The following is a 22,858-nucleotide window of genomic DNA, read 5'->3' as shown; positions in this document are numbered from 1 at the left end:
GGTCCTGCCCATTGGTGATACTGGAAGCAGCATTTGTACCATTGTCTGCTTTTATCATGTGATTGGCTGTGATGGATTTATCCTGAACAGTTGGGATTCCAAGATTCTGCGTTGGACAAGCTTTTGCTTTGCCAAGTATGATTGTTGGCTATGCGTCAACCTGTGCACAGAAGAAGAGAGCCCTAAGGCATCCAATTCCAGTCCAATGCTCTAGAGACCATGAACTTACCATGAATGACCGTTTTCATGTGGCTTAGCTTTGGATGCCATTCAGCTACACTGCAGAGGAAGAAGCCATTGGAAGTGCTTCTGGTCAAAGGTCGAGGCTTTAGTGCCTGGAAGCCTGACATGAAGTTTATGCGCCATTGCTCCGAACTGTCGAATCCAGCTACTATTTTTTATGGGCATGCATGCCTTCCTATTACAAACAGCCAGCCATACTTTTTAGCTTCTCCCTGGAGAAACAACATGGCCTTGGCCCACTGAAGCAGAACTCTTTATTTGTCCTCCTGCTAGAACAATGAGTGAGACGACATGCAAGAGTAGCTTGAGAGTCTGGAAAAAGGAAAGGCATTAATGCTTAACATTCGGCAATGTAGTAGTCTCTGCTTGCTGGCTGAGTGATACATAAGCTTTGTGCTTGCTGGGTGAGTGATACATAAGCTTTGTGCTTCTCTTTTCCGCAATTGCAGAGCAAATTGATGAATAAAATTCTTTGATTGCTGCACTTAGAAGGAAATGAATTGCACTTGAAACGAAGGGATGAAAGAATGAATGAAATTATCTAGTTAATTAAAATTGATTGTCTAATCGCGTTTAAATTGTTTAAAAATAACTTATCTTATAAATCATTGTACTTGATTATAAAATAATTATTTAATAGATCATTATACTTGCCCATACTATTGTTGGAAAAAGTTGAATGGAAACACGACTTGTGGGTTATAGTCCTACAACTAAAGAAAGCGAGGCTTTCCGGCGGATTTGGAACAAAGGGGGTGAGACTCCAGGGCCCAAAGGACATCAACCCATTGTTCGTAAAATCCGGTTAGGACACGATATGTTTGCGTAAGGCAACTTGTTGGCCAGTATACAAACCAAAGCCAAAGTCGTCTGCTTACTTGCACGCCACGTGACAGGCCACGTGGCAAGCTTGCAAGCCACTTGGCAAGCATGCAAGCCACAACGTGGCTTGCTTGCCGCCAACAGCAAGCCACGTTGTGGCTTGCTGGCAAGTTGAAGCCAACAGCAAGCCACATTGTGGCTTGCTGGCAAGCATGCAAGCCACAACGTGGCTTGTTGTGCTTGCAAGCTGATCCGGCGGTAAGAATAGGGGACCCACTTCCTGAAGGGTCCCAGCCTGAGGACGGATGGAGGACTGACTAAGCGGGTAATGGTCGCGTCAAGCAGTTGAGCAGGTCCGAGCGGAGCCAGAGATAACCCAGCCATGCTTGGGTTTCCGACGCCAAGGCGGGAGGACTGAATGGCCGAGCGGGTGTCTGCCCGGTTGGAACCGAAGGGCCGAGCGGGTGGTCCGTTCGGCCAGGATAAGGGCGAGGATACAAAGGTTAGCCGAGCGGCCTATTCGTTCGGCTCGGGATATGGGATGTCAGCAAAGGCATGTCTGATGATTATGCCGTACACAATATTTCACGATAGAGGGTCTTGCCGTCACATCATGGAGAGGTTGATACAGTAGCGGTATGACCTTATGGATGCCCTTCTGACAGACCCATACCTGGGCATGGTCGAAAGCAGGTGATTGCTTTGATTGGCGCGCCCAGGCTCCTTCGAGAGGTCTATATAAGGTCTCCATTTCTTCACCGGAGGTACACAAGTCTGGATCTCTGAAGCCACCTCTTTGTTATTCCTCGCCTGACTTGAGCGTCGGAGGACCGTCGCCGGGACACCCCTCCCGGCTCGGTTTTGTTGCAGGTTCGCCGGAGCACTCGAGGATCCAGCAGGGAGCGCCACATCCCCAGCGTTCGTTGACTCTTGGTTCGGACAGGATCAATTTGGCGCTATCTATGGGAACGCACCTGCATCCAAGCAGAGGCAATGGACGAGGCTGGAAGACTACATACCGTGGCACTCTCACAAGAAGAGTTTGACGCTATAGTCGAGGCGAGGGCAGCCAAGATAGTGGCGCAGCAAAAGGAGAAAGCATAGGCTGAGCGAGCGCAATAGCAAACCTCGGCTTCAGCAGGTCGGGCGGCGCAAGCAGACCGCCCGGAATATGTTTCAACAGGAGGGTTCCCTCAGGCACTCTTCCGTACTCCCCCAGAAATCGCGCCCGCTCACGGGAAGCAAGGATCTTCATCTGATGAGCCTCCCGTTCGGGATCATAGGAAGGGCAAAGCTCCCCGAGCGAACGCACCGCCCGAGCAGGTTCACCGACAGTTCTCTGAAGCCATACATCGGGATCCGCTACCAAAATACTATACACCACCGCCGATCGGAGCTTACAATGGGACGACCCGATCATTTGGGAAGTTTGACAAGATCGCCACCTTGCATCAGATCTCATGGCGTAAGTGCGAGTATTTCTCACCACTCTATCTGAATCCGCACATAGGTGGTTTCGGAGGTTCGCGGACAGCTCTATCACTAGTTTCCAGGAGTTCGAACAGCATTTCTTCATCACTTGCAGCCGACGTTATCAAAGGACAAGCATCAGCCGTTCACCATCAAACAAGAACCAAGAGAATCTCTCCAGGCGTATATACGATTTAATCAGGTAGCCGTGGACATCCCCACAGCCACCTCGGAGACAATGGTAAACGCCTTCACGCAAGGCCTCGTGGAAGGGACTTCTTCCGCGCGCTCCGAAAACCGCCCGAGACTACGACCACATGCTATACCGAATGAGTATATAAACGTGGAAGAGGCGGAGGTCGCCCGACGGAAGGAACTCATCCAACGTACGCCCATGCCGAACGGAGGCACCACGCCCATCGCCCACCAAGAGGACCAAGAGTTGAGGCATCCGGGCACATCATGCGAAGTCCCGTCCAAGAGGTAGCGGCCGAGCGGTCAAAGATGAAGGAAAAGAGGTATGGACCCCAATGTTTTGCTCTTTCCATAATATCGACTCCCATAACACCCGCGATGTCGGGGTCGCCTTCAATCACCCATCCCATACGACGGGGTGGCCCGCGTCGACCGCCGGCAGCGGCATCAAGAGTCCGATCGGCGAACATATAGGAGATCTCCCAAAGCTTCCCTCCAAGGCATGAAGATCGTTCTCGGTCCAATGAGCGACCTAGGCGATCCGCTCGGGAAGAGAACAAAAACAACACCTCCGGGGAGAAATCAATATTATTGGTGGGCCGACCGGAGGAGATTCACAGGGCAAGAAAGGCAAGCGCCCGACTCAGAATCCATGAGGTGGGTTGCAGCCAAGAAAAGGCGAGCGGGCCCGAGATCCGCCCAAGGATCTTGAGGGAGTTGAAGTGCCGCATGATGATGCCCTTATCATCAAAGCGGTGATAGCCAACTACACCATCCACCGTATCTTCATTGATACTGGCAGCTCGGTCAACATCATCTTCAGAAAAGCCTTTGATCAACTACAAATCAATCAAGCCGAGCTGCTGCCCATGACAACCCCCCTCTACGGGTTTACGGGCAACGAGGTTCTCCCGGTCGGACAGGTAAGACTGGCTATCTCCTTAGGGGAAGAACCGCTCCGGAGAACGAGGACAGCAAACTTTGTGGTGGTGGACTCCCTTTCATCCTACAACGTAATACTGGAGCGACCGGCGTTAAGCGAATTCCGAGCTGTTGTGTCGACGTTCTACCAGAAGATCAAATTCCCGGTCGAGGACAAAGTCGGTGAAGTACGAGGAGATCAGTTGGCCGCTCGGAAATGCTATGTGGAAATGGTCCGAGCCGAATCCAGCGCAGCGCGGAAGGCTCCACGGATCGAGGTACATGCCATAACCGAGAAACCTCCTGCTTTAATTTATGATGAAAAAGAGGAGGTTCAGATCCATCCGAGCCGATCGGAGGCTACAACATTTATTGCTGCCGACCTGGAGGACGAACAGAAAGAAGAAGTGGTCAAATGCCTCCGGATGAATCATGACATCTTCGCCTGGTCGACGCATGAGCTGCCCGGTGTCTCCCCCAGCATAGCCCAACATAAGCTTCACGTCCGGCCGGACGCTCGGCCGGTAAAACAAAGGAGAAGAGATTTCAGCGCCGAGCAGAATATTATCATTCGAGCGGAGGTAGAAAGACTCTTAGAGGTCGGCCACATACGGGAGGTTCAATTCCCGAGCTGCTTAGCAAATGTGGTGCTCGTCTCCAAGCCGGACAACAAATGGAGGGTGTGTATCGACTTCAGAGATCTGAACAAAGCTTGCCCGAAGGATTTCTACCCTCTACCCCGAATCGACCAGCTCGTAGATTCTACAGTCGGATGCGAGCTTATATGTATGCTGGACGCCTACCAAGGCTATCATCAAGTGCCGCTCGCCCCGGAGGATCAGGAAAAAGTTAGCTTCGTTACGCCGGACGGGACGTATTGCTATACGGTGATGCCATTCGGGCTGAAGAATGCCGGAGCAACATATCAAAGATTGATGAATAAAGTCTTCCGCGAGCAAATCGGACACAACCTGGAGGTCTATGTAGATGACATCCTCATCAAATCCTTCCGAGCGGCCACTTTATGCAAAGATATGGAAGAAACCTTCCGTACACTTAGAAAATATGGGGTCAAGCTAAATCCTCATAAGTGTTTGTTCGGCGCCAAAGGAGGACGTTTTTTGGGCTATATTGTAACCGAACGGGGTATTGAAGCTAATCCTAGCAAGGTGAAGGCTCTTCAGGACATGCTACCACCCAGAAACATAAGGGAAGTACAGAGGCTGACCGGTCGGATTACAGCGTTATCACGCTTCATCTCCAAGACTACCGACCGGAGCCTTCCGTTCTTCAAAATCCTCCGCAAAGCTACAAAGTTCCAATGGAATGAAGACTGCGATCGAGCTTTTGAAGAATTGAAGATGTACTTAAACTCCCTACCTGTGCTGGCCAAGCCAGCTGTTGGCGAACCGTTGTACATTTATTTATCCTCAACCGAGCAGGCAGTGGGATCGGCGTTAGTCTGGTCGGGAAGTGAGGAGCAACCTGTATATTTCCTTAGTCATATCTTGAAAGATGTTGAAACCCGCTACACCGGACTCGAGAAGTTGGCCTTTGCTCTGATCCTAGTCGCTCGGAGACTTCATCCTTATTTTCTGGCGCACACGATTATCGTCAAGACCAATAGCCCGTTGGGACGAGTGCTTTTAAATCCAGAAGCTTCCGGACGGCTCATCAAATGGACGACCGAGCTAAGCGAATTTGATATCCAATATCAGCCCCGCTCGGCTATCAAGGCACAAGCCTTAGCCGATTTTGTGACGGAGGTGCAAGACCCGGAACCCGAAGCTGTGTGGAAGGTGTTCGTGGATGGATCGTCCACTAGACACGGGAGCGGAATTGGCATAGTTTTGCTGTCCCAACAAGGAGAGCGGATGCAGCTCTCCGTCCGGCTAGATTATCGAGCGACCAACAACGAAGCAGAATATGAAGCCCTTATTGCTGGATTGCAGGCCGCTCGGCACGTTGGAGCCGTCCGGGTCATCCTCTATTCAGATTCCCAGTTGGCTGCTCAGCAAATCTCGGAGATTTTCGAGATAAATAGTACAAGGCTCAAGCTCTACGTGGAGGCTATCGAAAAACTTAAGCTCAACTTTAGGGAAGTGATTATTCAGAAGATCCCCCGGGCGGAGAATCAAGTGGCGGATGAATTGGCTAAGCTGGCAAGCGCGTTATCCCTGGTCGGCTATCAGAAGCCGATCGAGCAAGTATCTTTAGTAGCACATGTCGATCGGATGGAGGACATCACATACCCGAGCGACTGGAGGACAACTATTGTGGAGTTTTTGCGCTCGGGAGCTACCCCCTCCGACCGGGAAGAAGCTCATTTGCTGAAGAGAAGGGCTAGTCGGTTCACCCTCGTGGGAGATCAACTCTACAAGAAGGCCTTCTCCCGTCCGCTCCTAAAATGCGTCAGCTGGGAAGATGTCGAGTACATCCTTCGAGAAGTGCACCAAGGTTCGTGCGGTGGGCATCCAGGCGGACGGTCGTTAACCAGGAAGATTTTGCTAGCCGGGTATTTTTGGCCAACCCTTCAAAAGGATGCTGCCCGGACCGTTGCAAATTGTCTATCCTGTCAGAAGTATCACAGCATGTCCCACCGACCGGCAGATGAGATGAAAGCATCAACTGTGGCCTGCCCGTTCGACCAATGGGGGATGGACATCGTGGGACCCTTCCCCATGGCTACCGGGCAGCGGAAGTTCTTATTGGTGGCGGTCGACTACTTCTCAAAATGGGTAGAAGCTGAGCCACTTGCAAAAATATCCGAGCAGATGGTTAAAAAGTTCATATGGCAAAATATCATCTGCCGCTTTGGCATCCCAAGACGACTCGTCTCCGACAACGGACGTCAATTCACTGGGAAGCTGCTCGGGAAGTGGTGCGAAAGTTATGGCATCGAGCAACACTTCACATCGGTGGCATACCCTCAAAGTAACGGTCAAGCCGAAGTAACCAACCGAGAGATTCTCAGAATTTTACGGGCTCGGCTCGACCATGAAGGAGGCAACTGGGTAGAGCCCGGGCGTCCTATGGGCTCTCCGCACGACACCAAAGGAGGGAGTATGGAGGCGAAGCAGTCATCCCGATTGAAGTTGGGGTGGAGTCCGTTCGGGTACAAAATTATGATGAAAATAACGCCGAACGGAGGAACATGGAGCTAGACTTCGTCGAAGAGGAAAGAGCTAAAGCGTCCGTCCGGCTGATGGCGTACCGGCAACGTATGAAATAGAACTACAACCGGCGCGTGATCCCCAGAGCCTTTCAAGTAGGCGACCTAGTTTGGAAGAAAGTCAAGCCAGTTGGAGATGTCGGCAAGTTGGAAGCTCCCTGGGCAGGACCCTTTGAAGTGGTCGAGAAGCTCCGTTCGGGCGCTTATTACCTCAAGGATGCAGAAGGTCGGATGCTGGATCGGCCATGGAGTGCAAATCACCTTCAGCCATATAGAGCTGGGTGAGAGGTGCACTTTTGCTCTATTTTGTGTAAATTCAAAATAGCTGTACTCCTTTTATCGCAGGAAACAAATTATTCCCAAGGCATTCTGTGTTCATAGCCGAACGGTTAGTTATCCGAAGGCCCCGAGCTGCTCAGCCGGAGGTATATTGTACGAGCCAAAGGCTCAAGACCGAAGGCCCCGAGCTGCTCAGCCGGAGGTATATTGTACGAGCCAAAGGCTCAAGAGCGAAGGCCCCCGAGCCAATCGGCCGGGAGGTTTATATCCGAGCTGGGAGCTCAAGAGTGAAGGCCCCCGAGCCGATCGGCCGGGAGGTTTATATCTAAGCTGGGAGCTCGAGAGCGAAGGCCCCCGAGCCAAGCGGCCGGGAGGTTTATATCCGAGCCAAAAGCTCAATTCCGAAGACCCTGTGCCGTTCGGCCAGGTAAACATTGTCCAAATTAGGCTTAAAAGCCCGACGAGCTCCGTCGTTAAAGATCGAGAGCCGCGCCGACCGGCTATAAATATCCACGCCGACGAGCCTCGTCGTTAAAGATCGAGAGCCGCGCCGACCGGCTATAAATATCCGCGCCGACGAGCTCCGTCGTTAAAGATCGAGAGCCGCGCCGACCGGCTATAAATAATCGCGCCGACGAGCTCCGTCGTTAAAGATCGAGAGCCGCGCCGACCGGCTATAAATATCCACGCCGACGAGCTCCGTCGTTAAAGATCGAGAGACGGTCCGGCGTCTATAAACCCTCCGGAAACCGGAGACGAGCCGCCTATAAATCCTCAAGGTAAGACCGACGAGCTCCGTTAAAGATCGAGAGTCACGCCGACCGGCTATAAATATCCGCTACCGGCGAGCTCCGTCGTTAAAGATCGAGAGCCGCCGACCGCTATAAATATCCGCACCGACGAGCCCGTCGTTAAAGATCGAGAGCCGCCCCAAATAATCGCACCGACGAGCTCCGTCGTTAAAGATCGAGAGCCGCGCCGACCGGCTATAAATAACCGCGCCGACGAGCTCCGCGTTAAAGATCGAGTCGCGACCGACCGCTATAAATAACGCGCCAACGAGCTCCGCGTTAAAGATCGAGACGGTCCGGCCTATAAACCCTCCGCCGAAACCGGAGACGAGCCGCCTATAAATCCCTCGAGCGGAAGACCGACGAGCTCCGTCGTTAAAGATCGAGAGCCGCCCGACCGGCTATAAATAACCGCGCCGACGAGCTCCGTCGTTAAAGATCGAGAGCCGCGCCGACCGGCTATAAATATCCGCGCCGACGAGGTTCGTCATTAAAGATCGAGAGCCGCGCCGACCGGCTATAAATAACCGTGCCGACGAGCTCCGTCGTTAAAGATCGAGAGCCGCGCCGACCGGACTACCGACGAGCTCCGTCGTTAAAGATCGAGAGCCGCCGACCGGCTATAAATAACCTCACCGACGAGCTCCGTCGTTAAAGATCGAGAGCGCGCCGAGCTATAAATACCGTCGAGCTCCGACGTTAAAGATCGAGAGACGGTCCGCGTCTATAAACACTCAAGGGGGAAATCGAATAACAGGCGAAGTTAGAAATAAACTCTATGAGCCGGCGCCTATAAATATCCGAGCGGAATACCGACGAGCTCCGTCGTTAAAGATCGAGAGCCGCGCCGATCGGCTATAAATATCCGCGCCGACGAGCTCCGTCGTTAAAGATCGAGAGTCGCACCCGCGACTGTGAGCTTACTGGACGAAACTAAGGACGCCAAATAACGAGCGTTCGCAAGTACTAAATTGATTAAGTCCGATCGGCCATCAGTTTGCCAATACTTCGCATTCACTGAATGCAAACAGCATAGCCAAGCGCTAAACGACTTCGAGGAAAACAAGTCAACTGGTTAACCTGATCGGTCGTCTAGTGGGGAACACGTGGAGCTTAACTGACTCTACGGATAAGCACCAAACAGACAAAAAAAAGGGCACTGAAGGGCAAACAAAAATACAAGCAAAGGAACACAACTATGCCGAACGAAAATTTTACATCCGCGAAGCGGATGAAATACAGAAAGTACTTGGAAGAACTCGCCTCACTCCGGGTCCTCAAAATTAAAAAAGGCGTCCGGGATATCGTCAATCATAGCCGCCAGATCTGAAGAGGGAATGCTCAGGTCAGCAGGAAGGTGCCCTCCCTTCTTCCAGTACGCCGTGGTGACCTTGACCGCCTTGGCGAAAGTTGAGGAGACGTTGCCACCAAATTTTGCGCCGAACCGCTCCGAGTGGAGGTATTCTTGGCGCGCTGCTGCTAGGCGACTCGGCTCTCCCTTCTTGTACTTTCTGAGCGCCGCTCGGGAGGCAGTTAGTGAATCCTGGAGAACTTTTTGGTCCACCTCCGCTTTAGTGCGTTCAGCTGAGCGCCCATCCCGTTCGGCGGTTAATTGGGCTTCCAGGTTCTTAGATTGCTGATCTACGGCTCGGACTTTGACTTTCATCTTGTCCAGATCAGCGATCACCCGCTTCTTCCGGCTACTGGCGCGCTTCACGTCTGCGTCGCGTTTCTTCACCAGGCCTTCAAGTCGAGCCACCTCTGTAGCCAGATCGGCGGCCTTCTTCTGTTCGGCCTCACGGGCTTGTTTCTCCCGCTCGGCCGATGGACCCCCCGAGACTTGGAGTTTTTCCATGAGATCCTCCAGCTCGGCCAGCCGATGGCTAGTGGCGATTTGTTCCGCCCAATGCTGTAAGGGAAATAACAAAATCAAGAACTGAACAGTAGTATGGCACAAGAAGATAAACGAACCTACCTGAGTGGCTTGCTGCATATGGTTATCGCCGAGCTGCTTGGGCGTCATGAGGGCCACCCGAATCTGGGCGTCCTCGAAAAGTTTGGCGAGCGGACCCGTCAAGGTTATTTCATGAACGGGGCTTGATGGCCGATCGGCAGACAATAAATATTCCTCCGATGGGAATCGAAGGGTAGTCTTGATGGTCGGGTGGCCGGCCGGCACTTCCTCAGCCGCAGTCGCCTGGCCCGAGGACTCCCCTATGGTTGAAGTCTCGCCCAACCGTCGTAAGCGACGACGAGTCCGTGGAGGAGAGCCAGAGGGTTGTGCGGTGGGCGAGGCCACGGGGGTCCTGATCTGCGACGGCGTGCGATCTGGCGAAGCGATCTCGATCGGCGCCTGTGGTTCGCCCTCTGGGGTCGGCGGAAGGCTGGAGTCCCTTCGACGTTTCCGCCGAACTTCCAGTGGTGAATCCCCGGCCTGGGGGACTCCCAGCTCTGCTGGAGCAGAGGAAACTCTGTTTCAGGGGCGGACTGCGTCCCCCCCTCTCCTGTAGCTGCCGGGCGGCTGGGGATTAGACCCCGCTCGGCGAGTTCTTTTTTGGTAGCCGCCTCAATTTCCACGGCTTTCAATTTCAGATGATCAGTAGCCTTGGAGCGCCACATGACTTCAGCTGCAGTAGAAAAAATTAAAATCAGTTAGACAAAAAAGGCGAAGTGAGTAAAGAGTCCTTACCCATGCGGTAGGGAAGATTGGCCCGAACGGGAGATAATCCAAAAATGTACAACACCCCCTTGAGAAGCAACTGGTCGATTTTGTACCGCTGACCGGACAACCAGTTTGCCGCATGAAGGTAGGCTGGATTGCTTCTGAATTTGCCGAGCTCCGGCTGGGTCGGCACAGCGGTCTGCCATTTGGTTCTGAATGCTGGCCGCTCGGGAAGTCGTATATAGAAGAAGAACTCCTTCCAGTGCTTGTTGGAGGTCGGCATATTCTCAAAAAATTTGAAGCCTATTCTACTTTGGAAAATAAAAGTACCCAACTCGGATTGTTTGGGGTAGAAGAAGTAGTGGAATATTTTGGGGTCGAGTGGGATACTGTGCAGCTTAAAGAGGATGACCACCCCGCTCAGCAGCCTAAAGGAATTCGGCACAAGTTGGCCGAGCGGGATGCGGAAATAATTACAAACTTCCAAAATAAATGGATGGGTAGGAAATCTAAGGCCGCCCTGAAATTGGTCTAGAAAAAAATAAATAGTACCGATCGGCGGGTTATGGGGCCGGTCGGTCGGGTCGGCTACAACTATTTCATGGTCATCCGGGATCCCGTACGTCCGAACAAGACGCTGAGCACCCTCCTCGTCAAATTTACTCTCCATGGTCATATACCAGGGACCATGAACATCAACAGCGGGTACGGAAGTGCTCGCCATGACTAAAGTACCAAGAAAAAGAAAGAAGGAAGCCGAAAGAAACTCGGAAACGGAGGACAGATAAAAGTTCGCAAGCAAGGGGACGAAAGGAGTTCCCCGCGAAAGGGAAAGGCCGAACGAAAGGAAGGAAGAAGCTTACTGAGGGAAGATGGACGGAGAGGATCACCAGAAAGCCGAAAACCACCGAGAGGCAAGAACTAGGACAGCCGGAACGATGTAGCCGCGGGCACCTTCGACGGAGGACGCGCAATGAGACAGAATGCGGCGGAAGGGCGAAGACGAAGGCTTTATGCGAACGAGGCTGGTCGGCCTCGTCCGTTGGATGCAGGTCATGAGAGACGAGGTCATCATCTGACCGTCCATTTCAAAACAATCGGCGTCCCATCGTACGGATCATCACCGCCACGCGCGAAGAGCCACGTGGCTCTCTGTCACCAGGCGCAATTAATGCGCCCATACCGCGCATGCTTCGACTTAATGAAAAGGATTTGCGTGATTTTCGAGAAGATTTACACAAGCAAACATCCACGTTGAGCGCCAAGACATCCAAAACGAAGAGCCGAGTGGCTGAATTCGGCATAAGGGCCGAACGGCTCAAGGGATATTATAAGCGACGGTAAGGCGACGACCGCCCGCTCGGACACATAGTCCAGTCAGTCGGACTCACTGCCTCCTTCGACTAGACTTGAAGGAGAGGCAAGTGATCCGGCGGTAAGAATAGGGGACCCACTTCCTGAAGGGTCCCAGCCTGAGGACGGATGGAGGACTGACTAAGCGGGTGAGCGGTCCGAGCGGAGCCAGAGATAACCCAGCAAGGCTTGGGTTTCACGCCAAGGCAGGAGGACCGAATGGCCGAGCGGGTGTCTGCCCGGCTGGAACCGAAGGGCCGAGCGGGTGGTCCGTTCGGCCAGGATAAGGGCGAGGATACAAAGGTTAGCCGAGCGGCCTATTCGTTCGGCTCGGGATATGGGATGTCAGCAAAGGCATGTCTGATGATTATGCCGTACACAAGATTTCACGATAGAGGGTCTTGCCGTCACATCATGGAGAGGTTGATACAGTAGCGGTATGGCCTTATGGATGTCCTTCTGACAGACCCATACCTGGGCATGGTTGAAAGCAGGTGATTGCTTTGATTGGCGCGCCCAGGCTCCTTCGAGAGGTCTATATAAGGTCTCCATTTCTTCACCGGAGGTACACAAGTCTGGATCTTTGAAGCCACCTCTTTGTTATTCCTCGCCTGACTTGAGCATCGGAGGACCGTCGCCGGGACACCCCTCCCGGCTCGGTTTTGTTGCAGGTTCGCCGGAGCACTCGAGGATCCAGCAGGGAGCGCCACATCCCCAGCGTCTGTTGACTCCTGGTTCGGACAGGATCACAAGCCAAGCAAAACAAAGGTCTATATAAGACCTGAGAAGGGGAATGAAGAAAGACACAGAAACGAGAAAAGCTTCAGTGAGTTTTGTGAGAAAAGCTCCAGTGAGTTGTGTGAGAAAAGCACAAGTGTGCTTCCATTCCTCCTTGAATCCCCATGTTTCTTTTCCTTCTGTTGTACACTTATTTTGCTCAACAGAAATAGTGATAGTTTTCGGATCTAGTTCAAATCGTCACGACAACCAGTGCTCGGTTGTGCTCGTGATCCTGCCGTTTTATCCTGGGAAACAGACGTCCACCTGATCCTCTGAGCACCGCAGAGGGGTCGAATCTGTTTTAAGGAGACAGCGCTCTGCTGGACTCGGCATCCACTCTGAAGTCGTGTTGTAGCTCCCAACATCCTGTCAGCAACTCTCAGCGGCAACTTGGCGCCGCTCAACAACTCATGGTGTCCGCAACTCACCTACTCGGCGCGTGGCTCGGCTCGTTAGAGTCGACAGTTTGAGATTATCTGCTCAAACCTACTTAATTGTAAGTCCTTGTGCATCTGGCATCTGGTACGCACTCAGAAGCGTGAAACAGAGGTTCTGAGACGATCACATAAATTGTAACGGGTTTACACCCAACAAAACTTAAAACAGATTCGTTCTGTTACTATGGCGGCAGAAAATGTTGAGATGCAACAGGCTCAACATGTGCCGGCCTCCTCCGCCCCGATTGAGAATGTGCCAATCAATCATGGGGAAAAGCCAGAAAAATTCACAGGAGTGAATTTCAAGCGGTGGCAGCAGAAGATGTTCTTATACTTAACCACGCTAGGTCTGGCACGTATCTTAACCGAGGAAACTCCCAAGGCTGTTAAGGGTGTAGATGAGGTGAACACTCTCCTTCTGATCGACAAATGGAATAATTCTGAGTTCCTCTGTCGAAAATACATCCTTAACAATCTTGCCGACTCACTCTATCTTGTGTATTGTGAGATGAAAACAACAAAAGAACTGTGGGAATCTCTGGACAAGAAATATAAATCAGAGGATGCTGGGGCCAAAAAGTTTATTGTTGGTCGTTTCCTGGACTATAAGATGAGTGACTCGAAGTCTGTAATCAGTCAAGTCCAGGAGCTTCAAGTACTCTTACAAGAAATTCACTCAGAAGGTATGACTCTGAGCGAAACCTTCCAAGTGGCAGCTATCATCGAAAAGCTACCAACTGGCTGGAAGGACTTTAAGAATTATCTGAAGCACAAACGGAAGGAAATGAACCTGGAGGAACTTGTTGTTCACCTTCGTATAGAAGAAGACAACAAGAATTCAGAGAAAAAATTGCTCTCTCAAGCTACTATAAAAGCCAATGTTGTTGAGCACGGACAAAGCTCAAAATGAAAGCATCCAAAATCTTCCAAGACGCAACCCAAAGGACAAAACATGAAAAAGAAGTTCTTAGGGAAATGTTACAATTGTGATCGTATGGGTCACAAAGCTTCAGACTGTAAAAGGCCAAAGAAGAAAAAGCCTGAGGCCAACCTGGCAGGAGAATAGGATATGGATCTCTGCGCCGTGATCTCTGAGGTGAACCTAATAGGTTCCAATACTCGACAATGGTGGATTGATACTGGAGCCACCAGACATGTGTGCTGCAACAAAGAGCTGCTCCACAACTTCGAAGAAGTCACTGGAGATAAACTGTTCATGGGAAACTCAGCAACCTCGGACGTCATGGGCCAAGGAAAGGTGGTGCTGAAGATGACCTCGGGCAAAGACCTCACTCTGAACAATGTGCTGTATGTTTCGAAGATTCGGAAGAATCTAGTGTCCGGATCACTTCTGAGCAAGCATGGCTTTCGCATTGTTTTTGAATCGGACAGAGTTATATTGTCCAAGAACGGAGTGTTTATAGGAAGGGCTATGTATCTGATGGGTTGTTTAAGTTCAATGTAAGGACTATTAGGCCCAAGATAAATAAAAATGAAAGCTCTTCCACTTATATGCTTGAGTCTTCGTGTTTGTGGCATGGTAGACTAGGACATGTTAACTACGATGTATTGTGTAGATTAATAAACATGCAAAGCATACCTACATTCCACCTTGACCCAAAACACTAGTGTGAGATTTGTATTGAAGCGAAAATGACAAGGTCATCCTTTCAACATATTGAAAGAAGTAATGAACCACTTGACCTAATCCACACTGATGTGTGCGACCTAAAAAGTACGCCTACATGTGGTGGTAATAAATATTTTATCACTTTTGTAGATGATAACACAAAATACTGTTATGTGTATCTTCTCAAAAGTAAGGATGAAGCTATAGAGAAATTCGCTCTCTATAAAAATGAGGTTGAAAACCAGCGTAATAGAAAGATTAAGGTGGTTCGAAGTGACCGAGGCGGTGAATATGTATCACAATTCGCTGAGTTGTGTGTTGAACATGGGATCATACACGAAACAACAGCTCCTTATACTCCTCAGCAAAATGGAGTTGCTGAGCGAAAGAATCGAACTCTAAAGGAGATGATGAATGCTCTTCTATTAAGCTCTGGACTGCCAGAGTTCATGTGGGGAGAAGCTGTGTTAACAGCTAATTACCTTTTAAATAAGGTACCCCAGAAGAAAATAGATAAGAGTCCTTATGAGTTGTGGAATGGAAGACAACCGTCCTACAAATATTTACGAATGTGGGAGTGTCTTGCCAAAGTGTTGGTACCTGATCCGAAAAGGATTAAGATAGGACCAAAGACTGTTGATTGCATATTTATTGGATATGCACAAAACAGCGCTGCGTATAGATTTTGTGTGTCTGAGTCACACATACCGGAGATACACAAGAATTCGATAATCAAATCGAGAAATGCCTCGTTCTTTGAGCATGTATTTCCTTTTAAGACCCGAGAGGATGCTAGCTCCTCAAAACGGGCATATGAAACACAAGACGAAGAAAAAGATGATGAACCAATTGAGGTTGAGCTTAGACGAAGTAAACGAGCTCGAGTAGAAAAATCCTACGGATCGGATTTTATCACTTTCATGCTGAAAAGTGAGCCCCGGAGTTACTCAGAAGCAGTAAGCTCGTCTGATGGACCTCACTGAAAAGAGGCAATTACATCTGAGATAGAATCTATCTTGCAAAATCACACTTGGGAACTCGTGGATCTTCCTCCGGGAAGTAAACCATTAGGTTACAAGTGGATCTTCAAGAAGAAAATGAAATTAGATGACACAATCGATAAATACAAGGCCAGATTGGTAATCAAAGGATACCGACAACGAGAAGGCCTTGATTACTTCGATACATACTCTCCTGTATCTAGAATAACTTCTATTAGAGTATTGTTAGCTATCGCTGCTCTATGGAATCTCGAAATATATCAAATGGATGTAAAGACAACCTTTCTAAACGAGGATTTAGAAGAGAAAATCTATATGGACCAACCTGAGGGATTTTCTGTGTCAGGACAGAAAAGCAAGGTCTGTAAATTGGTGAAGTCATTATATGGTTTGAAACAAGCACCAAAGCAGTGACATAAGACATTTGATAATGCCATGAAGGAATGTGGCTTCAAGATCAATGAATGTGATAAATGTGTCTACATGAGAACCACAGAGAGTGACTATGTCATCTTGTGCCTCTATGTAGATGACATACTTATCATTGGGAGTAATGATAAGATAATCGAATCCATTAAAGATATATTGAACTCAAAATTTGACATGAAAGACATGGGTCTGGCTGATATAATTCTAGGAATAAAAATTCTTAGAATGACAGAAAGACTTGTTCTTAGTCAGTTCCATTACGTGGACCAGATTCTTGAGAAATTCACCAAGGGTGAGACTGCGTTGGCACGAACGACAATAGCTACGAGTTAATATCTATCGAAAAATCGAGGTGAAAGTATCTTTCAGATAGAGTACTCTCGAGTGATTGGTAGTTTGATGTACTTGATGAGTTGTACACGACCAGATTTAGCCTACGCAGTAAGCAAACTAAGTAGATATACAAGTAATCCCGGTGTTGAGCATTGGAAAGGGATAACAAGAGTACTGAGGTACTTGAGGTATACTCGTGAATATGGACTGCACTACACACGATATCCTGTTGTGATCAAAGGATACAGCGATGCAAGTTGGATATCTGATATAAAAGATTCTAAGTCTACAAGTGGATATGTCTTCACTCTAGCTGGTGCAGCCATTTCCTGGAAATCTTCTAAGCAAACCGTAATAACCAGATCCACAATAGAATCTGACTTTGTAGCTCTTGACAAATGCGGTGAAGAGGCTGAATGGCTACGACAATTCTTAGAAGATATTCCACGATGGCAAAAACCTGTGCCGGCGATTTGCATACATTGCGATAGTCAATTAACAATCGGTCGGGCACAGAGCCATCTGTATAATGGTAAGTCTAGACATATACGTCGTAGACATAATACCATTAGACAACTACTCTCAACTGGAGTTATCACTGTTGACTATGTGAAGTCAAAAGATAACCTAGTGGATCCACTAACCAAGGGGTTAAATCGAGAGTTAGTTGCAAGCTCATCACAGGGAATGGGCCTGATGCTGTTGTCAGCAATCAGTACAGAGGACACCCAACCTATGCTGATTGGAGATCCCAAGAACTAGGTTCAAAGGGACAACTACTTTACACTTACTAGACACACTGTAGGGGGAGCCCAATGAAACAGTGACTAGATCAGGATAAGCCGATGGACTTTTAATGATCAAAAAGAGTAGATGGTAACTCTTGAGAGATCACCTATGTGAGAAAGAAGTGGGGCCGCTTCGAAGAGAATTGGAGGCACAATTCTGAGAGCTTCTCACAGGACCAGGCGTGTTCATGGCCAAGAACGAACACACTCATAAGACCTGAGCTATATCAGGGAGAGTCTTGGGTAAGATCTGTCCATGCTTACACCAACGACCGAACAGTTCAAAGACATCATGTCTACTATTCAGCCAGTGAGCAAATAGAGTTTACAAAGGAAGGTTCAAAGGGTAACACCTACCTATCCTATACTCGACTCAACTGTCGAAGACTATCACAAATCCTTGTTTTCATTCATGTGGGGGATTGTTGGAAAAAGTTGAATGGAAATGCGACTTGTGGGTTATAGTCCCACAACGAAAGAAAGCGAGGCTTTCGGGCTGATTTGGAACAAAAGGGGGGGGGGGGGGAGACTCCAGGGCCCGAAGGACATCAACCCATTGCTCGTAAAATCCGGTCAGGACACGATATGTCTGCGTAATGCAACTTGTTGGCCAGTATGCAAGCCAAAGCCAAAGTCGCCTGCTTACTTGCACGCCACGTGACAGGCCACGTGGCAAGTTTGCAAGCAAGCCACAACACGTGGCAAGCTTGCAAGCCACTTGACAAGCATGCAAGCCACAACGTGGCTTGCTTGCCGCCAACAGCAAGCCACGTTGTGGCTTGCTGGTAAGTGGAAGCCAATAGCAAGCATGCAAGCCACAACGTGGCTTGCTGTGCTTGCAAGCCAAGCAAAACAAAGGTCTATATAAGACCTGAGAAGGGGAATGAAGAAAGACACAGAAACGAGAAAAGCTTCAGTGAGTTTTGTGAGAAAAGCTCCAGTGAGTTGTGTGAGAAAAGCACAAGTGTGCTTCCATTCCTCCTTGAATCCCCTTGTTTCTTTCCCTTCTGTTGTGCACTTCTTTTGCTCAACAAAAATAGTGATAGTTTTCGGATCTAGTTCAGATCGTTATGACAACCAGTGCTCGGTTGTGCTCGTGATCCTGCCGTTTTATCCTGGGAAACAGACGCCCACATGATCCTCTGAGCACCGCGGAGGGGTCGAATCTGTTTTAAGGAGACAGTGCTCTGCTGGACTCGGCATCAACTCTGAAGTCGTGTTGTAGCTCCCGACATCCTGTCAGCAACTCTCAGCGGCAACTTGGCGCCACTCAACAACTCATGGTGTCCGCAACTCACCTACTCGGCGCGTGGCTCGGCTCGTTAGAGTCGACAGTTTGAGATTATCTGCTCAAACCTACTTAATTGTAAGTCCTTGTGCATCTGGCATCTGGTACGCACTCAGAAGCGTGAAACAGAGCTTCTGAGACGATCACACATATTGTAACGGGTTTACACCCAACAACTATTTACTATATAGTCTATCATCAGAATCCATCCCCGTGAGGTCTCTCCTATAGGATGTGCTTAGCGCAAGCTCTAATATTTGACTTCTTAAATTATTGTGGAAGTCAATAATGGAAATCTATCACAACCATTTGAGACTATCTATTAAGGATGAGGGATTGAGAGAATGTTGGATATAGGTGAATGGAGAAAAGGTGGAAGAGAAAAGAAGTTCTATTGTGAATGAGATTTTAATCTCACATTGAGAGTTTTAAGACATTAATTCACATGCATTAATGATGTGAACAAATGAATGGGGAGAGACTCTTGTTGGAATCCCAAGGTTGTTTTAATGTGATCAACAAGTTAAATTAGGTCTTGTCGTGTTTTAACATTGTGTCTATGTGTGCAGGAGTTTAGGAGCACAAGGAGTCGAGCAAAAGACGCAGCTAACGAGAAGGACGACACGGAAGAGAGCCGACGGGCTCGGTGTGTCTGAGGTATGAGGTGCTGCGGAAGAGTACACGGGCGGACGAGAAGGAGGCGAGCGGCGTTTCCGAGGGACGAGAAGTCGAAGCGAAAGGTTGCTCGAGAAGGCCGAAATTGGGTTCGGGTGAGCTTTATTTCAGTTGGCTGAAATCACCCAAACGAGCGGAGCCGGAGCGGAAGACTCGGACCGAGGCGAGTAACACTGGAGCAGAGGGCCAGGACCAAAAGTCAACAAAGTTAACCTTAGTGATCTGGGCGCCCAGAACCATTCCGGGTGCCCGGACCAGTCCGAGCGCCCGGAGCGATTCTGGGTGCTCGGAGTTGGATTTTGACCGGATCACGATCAAACATGATCCGTTGCGAATGGGATAAAATTTTATCCCCTCCCAAACACTTGGAACCCTTCCAGGCGGCCCTACCAAGGCTATAAATACAGTCTTGGTCCAGAAGCTCTATATCATCTGAAGAATTAGCAATCCAACACTTGTGTGCTTTCATTTCTATTTTAGCTTCTGTTTTTTGTACTTTCACTGCTGTAAGAGGCTTCTCCACTTGAAGGAGATATTCTAGTACGCGTTTCATTCCTTGGATTAACAACCTCCTTGATCGTAACCAAGTCAAGTATGTGAGCCTCTTTCTATTTATTACTTTCTGTTTATTTAATTTATGCAAGTGTTTATTTGAAAGTTCGTGAAGGGTTGTTCTTTTTGTTAGGCTATTCAACCCCCCTTCTAGCCGATCCAACGGTCCCAACAATTCTCTCTCAGACAGGGGTGCAAATCCAAGACTTGGATTTTGCCACATGGATTCTTTTTATTGAGCATGGTCTTGAGCGCCTCTTCGACCGCTTGGCCACTACCCACTCGAGCTACTCTGCCTCTAGGCTCCCCAGCCTTCTACTGTTAGGATGATCTATCTAGTTTGCCCACTTAGCTGCACTACCACTCGATTGCTTGATCAGTTGTTCTGCTATGCTCGCTCGGTTGCTTTGCTTTCTCGGCTGCTCTATCACTCAGGCCACCTTACCTTCTACTGTAAGGCTGCTCAGCCTGGTTATCTCCTTCTGCAACTCGGTCAGTCGGTCGATCGGTCGCTTGTCTTGATTAGCTACTCTATCGCTCGGGTTACTCTGTCTTTAAGAAGCCCTACCTTTCCCTGCTCGGTTACTCTGCCCGATCAATCTCAGACTGATCTACTGCTAGACCGCACTACTTACAGCTACCCTATTCTGCTCAGTCAAGTACTCGCCTACTCGGCATGATTTACCGTTCTACCCGTTTGGACGATTTTCCCGCTCGGCTGATCTGCTAGCTCTTGGCTATTTTGCTCACTCAGCCACTCTGCAATCAACACTTGTTAGAATTCGACAGATAAGTTGAATTTATTTCAGTATAATTTAAATTCGTCTAATTTTCTAAAATCTCCAACAGAGAATTAGCTAAAAATAAATAAATGCACTTCGATAATGATCTTTAGGGAGAGTTTAAGAGGCTTGTTACTAGAGTCATAGTCTCAACTGTGGTTTGTCCCACAATTTTTACTATTTATTATCTAACATTAACCATATGAGATGGTGAACAATGTGCCAATGACCTTTAGTTCGACTATCAAGAATCATTGGGCTAGGCAAAGTACACAATAAGCTTGTAATTTCTTCAGATGTACTAGTGACAAGAAGCCATATGGGCGAAGACCATATGGAAGCAGTACCTGCAAACGAATTATGCCTCCAACCTACGGATGTTGACACGCTAGAGGCTGCCTACACGAGATAGGCAATACTATTTGGAGGATAGGAGATGCACATTCTATTCTGTGGACTAGAGGAGGAGACGAAAGAGCATGTGTTCTTTAGAGGTTGACGAGGATCAGGTGGTGGCTACACATACGGCATGAGATGAACACATATAAGAGGATGCTAAGAGTCTTCAGACTAAGCTACCGAGGGAGTAGCAGCTTGGTGAATGCTCGGCACCTTGCCATATCATTCACAATTCACCTTCTAAAGCAGACAAAGAATATGAACATGTTTAGGTAGGGAACATGTTTGAATAATTCACCTTGTAAATGATAGATGAATTGTGATGATGTGTAAATATTTAATTTAAATTATATATTCTAAATAAATATTAATGATAATTTTAAATATATTCATAAATTATTATAATGATATTTATTAATATCATTATAAAATAGTTAAAGTGATATTTATTAATGTCCTTAAAATATGATTTTTCTTGACATTTTAGATTGTCATTATATTTTTATATTGTGATAGTTTTAAAATATTGTATAATGACATCATAAAATATAAGGAATGGGAGAAGGATCTGGGAGAAGGATCTAAGTAGATATTATTTTATAGGATGTTTTCGATGATGTCATTAAAATTTTTAATGTAAGGACATTTATTATAGATCTTTTTTCTTATAGTAGATCCCTGGACATTTACTAGGATCTAATACTTCGTCAAATAGCTGTCCTAAGATATCATTGTCATATCACTACAAGTGGACTGTGGATATGAATGTTCATGTTGGATGAAGTAAAACGTCAAAGGAACCATCTGAACACTTGTTGATTACCCCATATACTACTGGTCATCATTAACTCAAACCTCATTTGTGTTTTTATGGACTCAAAAAGAACATACGACTTTCCTAATGAACCATTATATCCATAAACTTAAACTACAAATTCTAAAAAGATGAGTAAGTTTCTCAATGTTGATGATTCTAAGCCACCCGAGTCTTCTCAGGAAACTACTGCGATACTGAAGGAATGACACTGAGGAGAAGCAATACCTCATAGTTGATCGCACTAATTCGGTGGGCAAAAAATGCTGCAAGTCCTTAAAAGGGTTGGTCATCCAAGAAGACTTGATCAGAGCAGTTAGAACTCATAGACACAACAAATAAATCACCTGAAGAAGTCAAAGAAAGGCTAAGGAATTAAAGGCAACCAATAAATCACCCAAGCGAAGTTGGAGAATGGCCAGCAATTAAATTTTTATCTACAGAACTAAACATGTTGCAGCAGGTATCTGCTGAACTTTAGTGCATTTTTGGAATGACTTGTTTTTCAGTGAGCAAATATTTCTTTTAAAGGTTATATCTTTTCCAGAAATTATGCACCTGTAAAAGTACAATATTGAAATAAAAAAAAAAACAGAGAGTGAAGTTAAAATAATTGTAATCTATGTGTCAGTTTGAATTTTAGACTAAAAACACTATAAAAAAATAATGGAAGATAAAGAGAGAAAAATGTCTACTTAAAATCCTCTTAATGTTCCTTGCGTACGTAGCGATTTTATTTTCTAGTCTTCTAATTCTGCGAAAACATTGATTTTAAATTGTCAACCATTTGACTTCTCATTAGCTGCAGAACAGAGGGAATAAATAAACAACTCATTGACTCTGGAAAAATTACCAAGTCACCTGCTCCTGAGAACCAGTTACTTCCTTCTACTCAATATCTCCTGAACCAGTTACTTAAGAATTGTTTTCATCTACATAGGAACTGATCAATCCATTGGCTGCAATTCCAATACCCCAAGCTGCTAAAATAATATTCCCTGAAATGGAAGAAGCCGTCAAAGTATCCACAAGGCAGCTGGTA

General features: G+C 47.8%; 1 long non-coding RNA gene across 1 annotated transcript; it reads right to left on the bottom strand.

Moving 5' to 3' along the window:
* Window positions 1-54: 54 nt before the first annotated feature.
* Window positions 55-22,858, bottom strand: LOC122008300. The gene is made up of 3 exons (XR_006119258.1): window positions 22,670-22,858; window positions 22,045-22,163; window positions 55-722 (listed from the first exon to the last, which is right to left on the bottom strand). It is a non-coding gene; the product is annotated as an uncharacterized LOC122008300 (long non-coding RNA).

This window comes from Zingiber officinale, chromosome 8A, assembly GCF_018446385.1.
Source record: "Zingiber officinale cultivar Zhangliang chromosome 8A, Zo_v1.1, whole genome shotgun sequence".
NCBI classification, from domain to species: Eukaryota; Viridiplantae; Streptophyta; class Magnoliopsida; order Zingiberales; family Zingiberaceae; genus Zingiber; species Zingiber officinale.
This window is presented reverse-complemented; position numbering and strand designations above follow the sequence as displayed.